Source organism: Alligator mississippiensis, chromosome 4 (genome assembly GCF_030867095.1).
Source record: "Alligator mississippiensis isolate rAllMis1 chromosome 4, rAllMis1, whole genome shotgun sequence".
NCBI classification, from domain to species: domain Eukaryota; kingdom Metazoa; phylum Chordata; order Crocodylia; family Alligatoridae; genus Alligator; species Alligator mississippiensis.
In genome coordinates, this window is record NC_081827.1 from 187,824,283 (window position 1) to 187,839,686 (window position 15,404).

Genomic DNA, 15,404 nt, shown 5'->3' on the forward strand with positions numbered 1-15,404 from the left:
TGAATCTATTAAATTAGTCCTTTTGTTTGTACTTGCACATTGCACTTAAATCCAATACCTCTTTATTTTTTTTATATGTTCACTTTTAACATCTCAAACTGGTCTGTTGCAGAAAGTCATCTTGTAAAATTTTTGAGACCTAAGAACTCACTTCCTATATCATTGTCACAGACTTGTCCTCCAGCTACTTGTTCACACGTCTGTTGCTTTTATGTTTTCTTGCAATATGCGCCAGAGGGAGAGACTTGCAAAATGGTTGCTCTTATTGCATGCATGATACTGCATCCCATTGCATCATGGGACTGTTTTATCCAGGTTTTATTACAAGTAATTCTATCTCAGATTGGTTTGTTTACTCTTCTGCTCCATATGACAATGTCACTATGCAGGTTTTTTATCATGATGTTCAGTTTATTTCTCAAAGTAGGCAGTGTTTTATATTAAAAAATTACATTGCTTTGACAAGTGATGTCCTTGTGTTGACCACCATATTCTTGGATATTCTGAATATTTTTTGTACAATCATAGAAAACAAGGATGAAAACGCAGAAGGTTATCTAGTCCATCTCTGTGCCCCAAGGCAGAATAATTTCTACCTAAACCATTCCTGACAGATGTTCATCTAACTTGTTCATAAAAATTCTCCAGTGATGATACCAGAACTTCCCTACGTAATCTATTCCACTGCTTAAATATCCTTACAGATATAAAGATATACTTTGTATCTCCCTTGCTGCCATTTAATATTAACCATATTTGAAGACTTTTACCATGTCTCTGATTAGTTTTACCTTTTTGAGACTAAACAAATTCAATTTTCTTTGTATTTACTCACAGACTATGCTTTTTCTACACTTCTAAAAATTTTGTTGCTCTCCTGGACTTTCCCAAATAGATTTACATCTTTTCTGAAATGCAGGGTCCAAAACTGGACACAGGGCTCCAGCTGAGGCAGCTCACCAGAATAGAAAGATTGATTTGCATGTTTTACACATACCCAAGATGGTGAGTGAGGTTTTGATTTTGGTGGTGGTTTTGTTCATTTGTTTGTGGCAATTGTGTGATATTCCTGATACTTTCAGTTTGCAATCCACTCTAACGCTCATCTTTTTCTACAAGCTTCTGCCAAGCCCAATGGAGGCCAACCATTTTGAAAGGAATGTCACAAATTAAGCTCCATGCCCTCAGAAGTGCCACTCTGATCCCCTCCCCCTGCCTGGTCTGCTCCTGCTTTCTGCTCCCTGCCCTATCCACTACTGTGCTCTCTGCCCTCTTCCTAATCTGCTGCATGCCACACAGACAGGCTGCCCATGTCACTTGTGGCAAGCCTGCAACAGGTTAGCCACCCCTGGTCTATCCTCTTTCATATTTGTGTGGTTGATGATTTCCATCTAATTACAGTACTTTGCACTTGCCTTTATTTAATTCATCTTCTCTATTTTGTCAAGATCATTTTGATTTCTAATCCTGCCCCCCCCAACAAAGTTCTTGCAAACACCTCTCCTGCACATGGTTTGATATTACCTACAAATTTAATATACATATAGTCTCCTCCATCTGTTGGCTACAAATGTCCAACTCGGGATCCTTAAAATTCTAGTTTATTAGGCGGATTGAAACACTGTAATCATAAACCTTGGGCTGGTCCCCACACACACACACATGCACACATGCAAACACACACACACACAGTAGCAGGCTACAGAGTCAGGTATACCTATTCTACAAGCACTGGAGTCTGTCGTTGAGGCTTCTCTCAGCGTGGTGTTATCTTCCAGAAGGGAGTCGCCGGCTGGTCCTTCTGGCTGGACAGGTCTGGTCAAGTTGGAGATCAAGAGGGCGCCACTGAGGGTCACTTTTCACTGCCTTTTATCTGTCCTTGGCAGACTTTGGTGACACCCCAGTTTTCAGGTTTGCCCAATCCAGGGGTCATTGACCCTCGTGGGACTTCCCCCCCCCCCGGTGGCTACTGGACGGCATCTGTCAGCCCCAGGGGTCGTCCGCATGTACGTGCAGGTTTGGGAGTCCATTGATGAATTTAGAATAGGGCTCTGGGAGTGGTCAATCTGGAGATATTCAGCCCAAAAGTTGGTCTCTGGCGTTGATTAACTCAGGCCAGGGCTTCTAGCCCTTGATCAGTAACGTTTAGAGATTTCCCGGTTGTTACATTGTCTTCTATTGAGTTCTTCCCTTGGTTGATCTGCAGCTTCCAGGTGATAATTTCTGCTTGCTACTATGTTACACATTCAATCAGGTTACACATTCAATCACTGATTCACTCACTCTTTCAGAGGCCAGCCTGATACAGGGAAGGGCAGTTTGATTCCTGCCCTTGTTAACATTGTTACAATGTATAATTTACTTATGAAACTAAACATATTCAGTTGAAAGTTGAAAGGTGAGGAGTATAAAATATAAGCTACAAATGCCATGGCACACAAATAGATAAAAATACCAAACTACAAGGGGAGATACAAAATGCACACATACAAATTTTAAAACACAATTCCTTATCTTAAAGTGAAAGAGAGAGGAAGGAAGAAAAGGTAGAAAAAGAGAACATATCCAAAGAGGGAGGGAGCAAATGCAGGCCAGAGGAAAAGGGGGCTTTCTGCTACATTATTCCCCCTCTTGACACCGGCCTTACACAAGGGTGATGTCACTATATTGTTTGATCACCATTGTTCAGCTATATAGACAGGAGGTGTGTCATCTTCAGCTGGTTTGAAGTTAAAACAAAACTTAGACAGTTAAAAGATATTGAAAGAGAAAAGCCTTGGGGGTCAGAGGGAGAAAATAACATAACGAGGTTGATTTGCACAGTTACAATGGTATAGTTGTCTCTTTGCTTATTAAAATATGACTTTGAATGCAGTTTTTTACACACATCTTGTTATGCTGATATTCTAAATAGCATTTAAATCCTTAAGAGAAGTACAGAGAAAAAACAAAACCCAAAAAACAAAGTACACAGGACCCTTAATAAATATCCTTTTGCTAACCAAGTGGAATATAAAACCTTTTGAGAATTGCTGCTCTTGTTTCAAATATCAGAATAACTTTCCAGTCCAACCGGACGGAAGTGTTCTGATCTGGGATCCACAGACAGGTCCAATTTTTAGAGGAGGTATTACCAATTACTCTTATTATATCTTTATGATATCATATGTATTTAAACTGTGACAACTTAAAACAAACCAAACAAACAAACACAAAACATATAACAAGACACCACAAACAGACAAGACAATTTTTGCCATGGCTGTGATGAGGAAGATGCTGCTGATGGTAATGCGGCCTCATGGTTTGTCGGTCACCTTTGACTACACTGTGGCTTCTGCAAAAGAAAACAAACACACACAAACCTGCCAAGGAAAACTCCTTGCAGTGGCTGATTATTCATACTTACAAAGTGCAATGCTGACATGTGCAGTGGCAGCGCACACATCATTTTCCATTCTTGGGGTGCTTTTCTTTTATACTGAAAAAGTGGAGCAGTTCCTACAGGAGGGTGGCCATCCTAAGTTTAGGATTTTTGGCCTTTTCCTGCCTCAACATCGAGGCGGGCACTGATCAGCCCGTCCGATGCGTATTTTCCAACGGCTCAGAGCCGTTCCTTCCTGCTAGCCAAGAAGGGTGGCTGGCAGGATTAAAAGATTGGTTGCCCTGTTCCTCGAGGGTCAGCTGGTTGGTGGCTCACTTTTTTTTTTTTTTCTTTTCTCCAAGCTGGGTCACTGGGATGCTCTGCTCATGACACAAGGAATCCTATTCACAAGGCTAGATTCAGGGTTAGATCTATTCTACCTCCTTAAACAGTTTCTTGGGACACACGTACCCATTTTCCTGATTTAGGTCCCATTTCCTCCCGAATACATTTAGGGCAGCCCGGTGTTCAGGAGTGCACTGGTATGCCCTTGAGTTCCCACCGTAACAGGTATTTGGGGTCTCCCTCCTGGATCCCAACTGAGGGTCCCCAATTTCTCCCATGAGCCAGGGCTGTGCTCAGGGGTCTCATTACGGGGGTCCGTCAGTGCTCTTCAGAGACCGGGGCTGAGGCTGCTACCCTGTTAGAAAGGGGAGGTGCTGCTCCCTCCCTAGTCAGCTCTGCCATTCTGATAAGCAGCTCAGCTAGAGGCTTTCCATGCCATCTCCCTTTTGGTTCCCCATGCTGCATTAAAAACTTCCACACTGCTGACCGAATCCCATTTTCCCCCTCTCTTTCCTTTGATACCCTGTGGTTAACCCAGTGTGGGCTGGGGCAATAATTTGGACCCCCAACCCCCCTATCAGGTTTGGGGTATGCACTTTCATTAGAATAGGTAACCATATAATTCGGTGTGTCATTAAGCTTTTCTCTGAACTGGGTGGCTGCAATCGCCCCCCCTTGATGTCCAATTAACCTCTCTGCATCCTGAGCCCAGGCTAGGACTTCTCTCAGCACATATCTCCCAGTCTCTCGGAGCGGCCCCATCAGTCCAATTATGGGCTGATGCATGCCCTCCTGTACCTCCTTCCAAAACCCAGGAGGGTAATCTATACTTCTTATATCTGATGTCCGTTTGTTCTCCTTGTCTAGGGGCAGAACCATCCCTGACAGCAATCCCAGCATAACACACCGGATCACATAGTCCCTAACAGGTTCCCCAGGTGTCTGGTGGCTAGTCCTGAACTGTCCCTTAAATGTCTTTCTTCCCAAACTGATCCCCAAACCCACTATGCTCCGGAGAATATTGTCTCCCCCAAAACTGTCCTCCTGATTCATAGCTGCCTGAATCTCTGGGGTGGCGCAAGTCCTTAGTAGGCGGTGCCATTCCCGGGCACTCAAGGTTTCACACTCCACTACATTCAGGGATTTCTGCAACCACTGTCCCAAATTCCTAATGTTAGCAGATCCCAGGGTTTTGCCCAGGGCTGCTAGATCAGCTCCACAGAGGGGGACCGTTACCTGTGTGGTTACTGTGGGTTTTCCCTGAGCATCCCGAGTGACTGAGGTCTGCGTGATTGCGCTCACCTCAGGCACCAGGGTCCTCTCCTGATCTGACTTAGGGTCTTCAGGAGAGGGCTCCTCTGCATCCTCTGGATCTCCCCATATCTCCCCACCCCAAATCTCTCCTGGATTGAAGGGGATGTCTGGATCCCTGGCTTGGTCTCCCCGGATGACAGCTGCTACTTGCAGGCTGTGCTCCTGGAGTTCCTTTTTTAAACGGTTAATAGTATTTAGACAGGGGCCATGGTTGACCTTGGCCCCCTTCTCAGCTTGGTCTTTAGCCATTGTTTTTGCCAATTTTTGCAAGGCTTCTTGGCTAGCCTTTTCTTGGTTCAATAATTCCAATTGTCGGGCATTGTCTTGATTTATTTTTCTCAATTGCTCATTTTCATTTTCCAAGTTCCGAGACAACCCCTTTAGAGTCTGATTACTGATTTCCAATTGAATACATCTATCTTTTAGAATTTGGATTAGCTCCTCCTTTTCCTCAATTTCAGAGGCTCGCTGAGCTTTTTCCACAGCTGCTGTTTTTACAGCATGCCATAGCAGCCAGACCAAGGCACTGTGTTGCCTTTGAACCGAGGGTTTTTCACAAAGGCAAAATCTTTCAAATTGAGATTCAATGTCCTCTATGGAAAAGCCTGGGGTGCACACATCCTCCCTCCATGGGCTGGGTCCACCCTTCAGAATCTCCCTATGGAGAGGGGAAATTTCCTCCCTCCATACCCACTTACCTTCTTGGCCTCCTGCTCCAACCTTAGGGGGTTTTTTCCTAAACAAAGACATTTTCTTCAACATGCCTCAAGCCTCTCAGTTTCCTTGATCCTGCACGCTCCCAACTCTGTCCCTGTGCCTGCAGTTCTACAACCAAATCCCTTCCTTGGGATATGCTCACCCCCTTAGGTGACAACTAAATCCAGACCCTCCTTGAGTCTGCCCACCCTCTTGGGTGACTCTAAATCCTAGTCCACCCCCTTGGGTGACTACTAAATCCAGACCCTCCTTGAGTCTGCCCACCCCCTTGGGTGAGTCTAAATCCTAGTCCACCCCCTTGGGTGACTACTAAATCCAGACCCGCCTTGAGTCTGCCCACCCCCTTGGGTGGGTCTAAATCCTAGTCTACCCCCTTGGGTGACTTCTAAATCCAGACCCTCCTTGAGTCTGCCCACCCGGATGGTAATAAAAATAATAGTAATGGATACAGAACAGACCCATACTGAACACCATTGGTACAGCCTTCCAGTTTGAGAGCAAGCCATTGATACAGCGTACTTCATTTAAGAGCAGAGACTTGGGACTGAAAAAGGCTGCCATCAGTTGTGCTATGTATACTGCTATCAGTGCAGTGGTACTAGCAGCCTGAAACTGAACCAGCTCCATTCATTTTCTAATAGCAGTCTCAAAATCGGCTATTGCAAGCCTTGAAAATGAGTGGAGCTTGCCAGTTTCAGAGGTGTTATTAGCTCAGCCCTGACAGCCTTATGTACCTAATGAGCACTGCTTACAGGCTCTCAGTGCTGTAGTAGTAGCAGCAGTCCAGAAACTGTCTAGTAAAGCTATGCAAAACAGCATCGTTCCACTTCAACTTCTGTTTCGACATTTTGACGGAACAATGCTTTGTTTAGAGTTTCATTTAATTTTCAAAGCACTGTTCTGTTTCATTTCATCGAAACTCTTTGGCTATTTCAATGCTGTTTCGACGTTTCACCCATAGCCAGCACCAGGAAGATAGATACTGCTGCTGGCTCCAGGGAGCAGTCCAGCACCACCCCTGTAGCCCTCCAGGGAGTGCAGGTGAGCCCCCGATCTGCCTGCTGGATGACAGGAGGCTGGTGGTGCCGGCTGGGGCCAGTGGCAGGCAGGCCTGGAGCAAATCAGCTCCTGTGGGGACCTGCCCCCACCCCGGAATCGAGGTGGGGGTGGGTCCCAGCACAAGCTGATTTACTCTGGACCCCACACCCTCCTCGGGTCAGCTCTGGTATGGGGCCCAAGGAAAATCAGTTCATGCCAGGACCCAGCCCCACCCTCATCCCAAGGCAGCGGCGGGTCCCCGCACCAGCTGATTTTCCCCAGGCCTCACACCAGAGTCAATCAGAGGAGAGTGCAGGACCCAGGACAAATCAGCTCATGTGGGGACCCAGCGCCTCCTCGGGATCACGGGTCTCAGCTACGTGGGGCTGCAGAGCACAGCCCTAGCTCTCCCCTGCCTCCCACCACCAGGCTGCTTCAAAATTCGAAACATTCCAAAACTTTCAAAATGTTTCGACTGGTCTCATTTCATTTTAAGGCTGTTTCAATTTTTTGGTTTTGCTGTTTCGAGCTCGAAAAAGTGAGCATTAAGCAAAATGAGGGTTAAGTAACTGAAAGTATTTGATGATCCAAGATGGCAAACACAAACATTATAACAACACTCACTGAGCACTAAGTGAAATCAGGTATCAATTTTAAATGAGTGAGACTTACTTCAGTCAACTGATTTGAAAAACATCTAACTTTTCTAAGTACTCTGTAAACTGTTCCTTCTCTATGCTAGCTTGAGTTCTCACTTCCCTTGTCACTGGTGCAGATTGCTTTAGTCTTCTGGTCACAGGTAACCTTTAACACCTTTTTGTTTTGATTTTAATGAAAAACACTTTGACATTCTTGTCATCATCTATAATCAGCTTTCCCTCCCCATTTAGCAGTAAAATAACTCTTTTTTTTAACTTGGTCTGACTACTAGTGGCTGCAGCTACATGAGACATTGTGCAGTAACTTGTTACTACTGCGCAGTAGCAACTCATGGCACAAACCATGACACGAAGCTACTGCACAGTAGTAGCTAGCTACTGCACAGTCAGCATCACCAAGAAGCCATTTGGGAATGCTACTGTGCAGTAATGCCACTTACTGCATAGCCATTAGAACTTGTGTATACAGGTACTAAATGACTGCACAGTCAGTGTCCCTTGTAGATGTGGCCAGTAAGTACTTAATGCATTAGTGTACCAGCACCTTCCTGCTCCTACAGGCCTGAACAGCTACACCTTCCTGCCCTGGCCCTATCTAATGGAGCAGTGAGAAGGGTTTTTTACCCTTTCCAGCTTCTGTGACGTGCCCCTTGCTTTCTCAGGACCGTGGAAGTGCAACTCCGCCCTCCTTGTCTCCAGAGTGCGCCTCTCTTTTCAAAAGTTCTCCTCAAGACTGCGGGGTTCAACAGCTTTAGTATTCTCCATGTTCATGAGATTCTGTTTACCTAACATACAATAAGGGGGCACGTAAGGTGTGAAACAGAGAGTACATTTACATCACTGTATTACAGAGCCAGGCAGTGTTATACTGAGACAGGCTGCACATGCAACTTCCCAACCCAAAAGCAGTACAGTGTCACCCTGAGCTGGGTATACATGTACTACTAAGCTGTCTTGCATTTTACAGGAAGATAACTGTTCTACTTCCAGTTCAGGAGAAAGTATTCATGGCAAGGATTCAAGAGATCTCAGCCTAGTGCTCCCTGCCTGTAACTTGAGAGACAACTGAGCAGCATGCTAAAGACCTCCTTTAACATTATCATGTGGACCAGAAGAGTAAACAAATAGACTAGAGACAGAATTACTTGTAATATAACCTGATTGAAGCAGTCACAGTCTGATTTTATATCCTTTACCTCTGTAAAGATTAGACAACATGGATCCATTTTGATAGCAGCTCATCAGCCTTTTTAAACAGGTAAATTTTGCAAGATAACTTTAACAAACAAGACATGCTTTGAACCCACTGTGATCCTTCACAATTATAGTGTAATTAATCTGACCAACTGCTACTGTTTTCAACTTTACACCCTGATTTAGGGTTAGAAAAAATCATACTTTTGTCACCAGGCCCGAGTCAGTATTGACTGACCCCAGTGGTTAGTGTAATAGAATTATTTTATAGTAATGTCTCCAGCCTCTCATCATAGATTCACAGATGTTAGGGTCGGAAGGGACCTCGATAGATCATCGAGTCCGACCCCCTGCCTAGGCAGGAAAGAGTGCTGGGTCTAGATGACTCCAGCTAGATGCTTATCTAACCTCCTGTTGAAGACCCCCAGGGTAGGAGAGAGCACCACCTCCCTTGGGAGCCCATTCCACACCTTGGCCACTCTAACTGTGAAGAAGTTCTTCCTAATGTCCAATCTAAATCTGCTGTCTGCTAGCTCTGCTATGCTAGCTCATATCTTTCTATAGATAGGCCTACAAAGATGGATACAAGTAGAATATGTTTTCTACACCCAAGCAAAAAGCTGCCTGGAAATATCATAAACCTCTCCTTAGCCCTTCCTTCCCTGTAAGGAATTCTGTCCTACCATACACCCTGCAAACTCTCATGTTGTAACTCTCCATTAGGCAACAGAGTGAACCTCCCTTCTAGAAACATGCTGCTTCTCTGATATCCTTACCTCCCCTCCCATGCTGGGAGTACCCTAGGCCACGGGCAGAATAAGCAAAGAGTAGGTATCCTTGAAGCAGTCCTTTAAGAAGTGGAGGGAGTTTTCTCCACATAACAGCATCCCTCTTAGAAGTTTATGCTTCTCCTGCTTCCTCCATGTCTTGACTTCCTACTTTCCCCCTTGCCTGGAAAATCAAGGTGTGGGAAGCCATGACCATACAGGCCTGTTTTGGGGGTCCAAACTGGCCTGTACCTCCCATCACAGATTGATTTTCAAGTTGAGCTGTGTGTCTACAAGAATACCTACTTAGCAGACACTGCACAATAAAAAACAGAGAGAAAAAAAATAGTTTTATTTTCACTAGTTTTGCCTTTTGCACCAATTACTTCATTAGAAAAAAGAGATCTTGCTTCTTTCATTTGCATTATTTTAAAGATGAATTACTTGAATATGGTCTTTTATCATAAAAGTTGGGACCAAATTCATCCTTGCCTTAACTCCCCTGACCTTGCTGGATAAATCTGGTCTGCAGAGTCCATTGGGAACTAGTTATTTTTGGATGAACAGAAGTGAACATTAGAAAATTTGCTATGGAATTTAATAACAAGCTTCAAAGGAAATCATTTGTCAAAATGTCACCTGATAAACAATAACAATAAAAAAGTAGTAGTCCATAATAGAGGTTTGGTATACTGAGAGGAATTTTATGAAAGGATCAAAAGGCTCAGAGACTCCTACTGAACTCAACATTGTTAAACAGCCAGCAACAGTCTTTGAAAGATTTACATCAAAATGATATATTAGCATAGAGGACTTGAATAGATTTTGAAATTAGCTGAGGAATTCTTACATTTTACTAGAAAAAATTGATTTTAAATTGTAGGTCCTTACTGGAAACACATGCCATTACTGCACTAAAAGCCGATGTGGAGTGGAACATGCAACACTACATATGTTTCTAGGCAAGAAGAAATTAAAGCAGGCTTGGGAAGTGGTTAGGCTAGCTCAGCCGTCTAAACAGTAGCTGGACTACCTAATATTCTCTCTGTGTGAAGTGTCTGTTATTTCTCTCTCTTGAATGTGGTTTTCGTATGTGCTGTTACACTACCCTTGGTCAGGCATTCCAAAATGTCTACTTCATGGAAAGGTTCTACCTTGCATATATTTCCTTTTCTTTTTCTTTTTTTTTGCCTTCTGTGTTATCATCATCTCAAGTCCTTGCATCTTGGAGTTAATGTTTTGTTATGGCTCATCCATACCTACCCTCAGCAACTCCAGAAGGATTTGTGTCATTCCCTCACTTAAAATTTAACTCAACTTGCTATTTCTCCAGTTTCAGTTTCTCCAGACTTTCTGTAGCAGCAAACTTCTTTAGCCCCCTTCAGGCAGACAAGTGTGGCAAACATCACTAACTAGCAGTGTAGCAAGCTCACACTCATAAATATCAAAGGCATGCTTATTTGTTCAAATTATATTGGCATTTTCTTAAACACAGAAATAAGTTGCCCTAATTGCTGCTAAAGTTGTTCCCAAGGCATTATTCATTCTATAGGCAGTTTTAGCAAAAAACATATTTAAAACTTGAATTGCTAGGATCAACAATACAAAATATAGTACAAAAAAGAAGTGGCGAGTACAATAAGTGGATCAAGGATAAATCTGGTAATGCAGTCTCATGTTAAAACTGATATTGATAAGTAGTTCCTTGGTTAAAAAGAGTTAATAGCACAAAGTTAGTTCTATTTTTAAATTATTGACATAAAATTAGGAAACTAGTTTTCACACATTTTAATGGGGTTATGATGAAAACTTGTTTATAGGAACACACAAGGTCAGATTTCCAAAAGGTATTTAGATGCCTAAATGCAGATACTGAAATTAAGACCCTCTAACCTGACTAGGTGCTCAACTCCAGTTGATTTTGCTAACCTGCTAAGGTGATTTTGTAAACACACTTGGCACCTATTTGTAGACACCTAAATACCTTTAAAAATCAGATCCCTTGTTTCAAATAAAATCAGTTTTCAGCAAAAGGCACAAAAGTACCCATGATAATGAAACATACTGTGCTTAATTCTGTCAGCTGTGCCTGGACCTCCTAATTTACTTCAATACTTGTAGAATTGGGCTCTCAATTTTAAAAATTATTTCAGAATTTGGAGCTGTGGGTGGATGCCTCTTACTGTGCAGCCTTTCCAGTTGCTGATGTGAGAAAAATGAGTGCCATATATACAGGCTTCATCCAAATGGAAGCAGCAACGCTAATCAGTGTTTGCAACATGTTTCTTTCATGCTTGGTTATGCAAATTATTGTTCAGATGTCAAGAACTCTTGCAGAACACTGTCTGAAGAAGGTTTAATTATTTTTAAAATGTACTCCTGTATGATTAATCTCCAAAACATAAATTTTAGGATGAAAGAGTTTGCTTAAGGCAGCACTGGTACCAAATAGTTCAACAATGATTTACCATATGCTCTCCTTTTGTATATATGCATATACTGAAATACAATTAGCACATAGATTATTGGTCTATGTCCTTGCAGTACACTGAAATTATAGCTTATTTTATGCTGCATGTTTCTTGCTCTTTTCCGGGCTCTAAAAATATATTCTTGAACCAAGATATTCTTCTTCCTCTTCTGTCCTTCAAGATACTTCATCATCCCTGGTAATTTCCTCTTCTGTCAAGGCTGACCACATTCATTGATAGGTCAAATAGAAATATTCTTTCCCTTGCTTTCTAGTTGTTTTAGGTTACTGAACAACACACACACACACACACAATATTTAATAAGCCATTGGTTCAGCCTCAGCTAAATTCTCCCTTGAGGAAGCAGTGTTACATATTACATATTGCAGTTTTATTGCTTTAAAAAGGTTTCCAAAAACTGTAGCTCAGCAGAATGCTTAAGCACATATTTAATTTTCAGTGTGCAAGTAGATTCATTGTGTGTAGTCTGAGTGCTCTTCTGCTTATTGTTTAGCACAAAGATCTAATCCAAAGCCTACTGAACTCTATGGGAGCTCTTTCATTGATTTCCATGAATTCTGGAAAAGACTAAAAGTGCTTTCCTAAAAAGGAATGGGCTTACCTACACTTAAGAACTTGCTGGACTGCCTTGTGAATTACCCTGAAACTACATTTAGCTATAAAAGCAGAGGCTCCATGGCAGAGAAAGAGGCTTTGTCCTTGCCTCCCACAGTTTCCCTTCCATAATTTTTCTACTGTGTTATTCATTGCAGTCTTAGAAGACACATGATAACTTTTGATATTTGTGACTTTCTATGTGAGTCTCATCATACTTTAGCACTAGTTCAGCAAACCTGGTATGGTGGACATGGGGAAGACTGAAGTGGGAATCATTATGTGTAATTTTTCTTGAGATGTTTCTTGAGAATCTTTGTGTTTGCCATGCACCTTGGGTTTGTTTAGTGCAGTTCCATACAGAGTTGTTACAAGCAAGAAGAGGGGCTCAGCAATAGGTCCATTAAGTCAACCTGCTTTCACTGCTGCTGGAACAAATTTTATTTAAAAAGCCCCAAATTCCTCCATAACAAATGAGAGCCAATAGACTGCAACACAGGAGTCTAATTCCTTGTAGCTGATGGCAATAAATTACACATTTAGTGAATGTTTTTCATCTGAAATTTTTCAGGCTCTTTTTATTCTCTGAACTGCAGCTGGATTGATGGGCTTGCCCCTCCTGCTAGGCGGTACCAGTGGCTTCAATCCATACCTTAACAGGCTTGTCTCTGAAGTACTGACAGTTCCTCAGCATGAAACTCTGTTAATTTACGGAAACCTTCACAGGGCTTGGTGCCACCTAGTTTTTTAGTTTACTACAAACATAAGGACTGGAATAAAAATGTTTGTCTCCAAACAAATCTATTCCAAGCGGTAGTACACACATTTAAACAGACTCACTCTTCCCAAACCTTAAATGTAGTTACTTGGCTGACTGGAGAAGCTGAGAGCTCTGCAAAGCATCACTGCCTGCCTTCTGGAGCTGTGTGGTCTGATTCTCTACTGCCTTGCACATTGTGTACTTATTGTGCAAAGGGGATATAACATCTCCCTGCATCTCGCCCTGCACCCTTGCAGCACAGGAACAGTGATCTAGTAGTTGGTGCTGTCTTAAGAGACCTACTTTTCAGTCCTGGCTCTGTTGTGGATATTGTGTGGCCTTGGACAAATCTCTTCACTCCTCTGTGCCTCTGCTTCCCTTCTGATTGTTTACCTGTTTTGTCCAACTAGGGCGCATCCACACATGCAAGCACGTGTGCTTGCAGCAGCTCAAATAGGAGCAATGCAAATTTGAGCTGGGGGGGGGGGGGTGCCTCAGCGCACAGGCCCAGACATACACTTTGGTGAGGGGCAAGTTTTGCCCTTTGGGGCAAAATAACCCTGCCCAGCTCCTCCCAGATCTGCTGTCAGGGGGAGCTAGAGCCTGGGGCCAGCAACAGAGCAACAGTATAAAAAGCTGCCCTGGCAAGTAGCCACAAGAGGCTACCAGTTAGCCAGGTGGGCCTGAAGACCCACCCTAATTGGGTGTACAAATAGAGAGGAGCTTCTGGGGCCTGGCCAATTGGTATCTGGGAACACTAGTCTCTTGTGTCAGCTGGACTGCTGAAGCCGCCCTAGCCAAGAGTTCCCTGTACTCCTTACCTACTGCAGCAGTCTGGCAGTGGGGGCTGCTGCCTGGCTGTGGCCTGCTGCCACCTGTGACAGCATGTGGCCCCAAGGCTGCACACCTGCCAGACCCGGATGGGGACTGCGCAGCCATGGCAGAGGCATCTGCACCTCTGGGCCAGCTGCCAGCGAGCTGTGGCTGCACAATTGGCCTTTGTGTGGCACTACTGCCATGCGTGCCACCACCCTGCCATCTGGCCAAGAGGTCAGCCACCTCCAGCTGGGTCCCGAGTGCCAGCCCTGAGCAGTCTCATCTGCCTGGGTCCTGCCACTTGCCTCACTAAAACCTCTTGGTTTTCTCTATTTAAAAACTGCAAAATCTCTAATAAAAAGAAATCCCAAATTCACTCTTTAAAATACCCCAAAGTCCATGTTTTTCCATAATTAAAACAAAAGATCGACAGACAGCCAGCGAGACATCAGTTGGGCAATGCTTTATTGATATATTTACAATGTTAAAGCAATTTGGAAGCCTACCAGTGTTTCTATCATCATTCTTATACTAGCAAACTGCCTGTCAAGAATGATCTTCAGGCTGGGGCCAGCGATCATGGTGGTGGTCATGGCCACAGTGGTGGTCATGGTGGGGTGCAGCCATCAGTCACCACCCCCTCCTCTTCCCCGCCGCCTCCCCTTCCCTACCAGCTGTTGTGAGGGGCAGGGAGACACTCTGGCCCCTGGCTCCAAGGAGCAGGGCAGTGGGGGGAAGGATGAGACCAGCACCACTGGCCTTACCTTCCACTCCGGCCCCTCAATCCCTGCTGTCACAGTGGTGCTCCACCATGTGTCTGTCTGTCCAGAGCACTCTGATTGGCTGCCAAGGCAACCAGTAAGAGTGCAAATAAAGCATTACAAACAGTCTAAGGCTTTTATAATATTAGAACTAGCCAATTGCCCAACAAGAATGATGGACGGGGGTGGGGGAAGGCAGGGATGGAGCTCCACCCCTTCCCCCCCTTCTGGACCCCCTCCCTCCTTCCGTCCTGCTGCTTGGGGTCCAGACCCACTCCCCACCTCCTCGCCACAGTGGCAGGGGAAGGGGAGGAGCAGACCCAAACCCAATGCGGGGAAGGACCAGGCCCAAGGGTGGGGAGAAGCCGGCCTGCCACGGCAAGGGGATGCTAGGAATGGGCTCAGGGCTGGCATAAGGGAGGCGGGGGGGAGCGGGGGAGGGGGAGGAGGCCTGCTCCTTCCCTCCCCCCACCACTGCCGCACTGGGCTGCTGCCACAACAGGTTGGCTTCTCCCCCCAGCCCCCGGGCCCACTCCTCCCCTCCCCACAATGCCGCAGCGCGCCTGCTCCTTCCCCCACCACC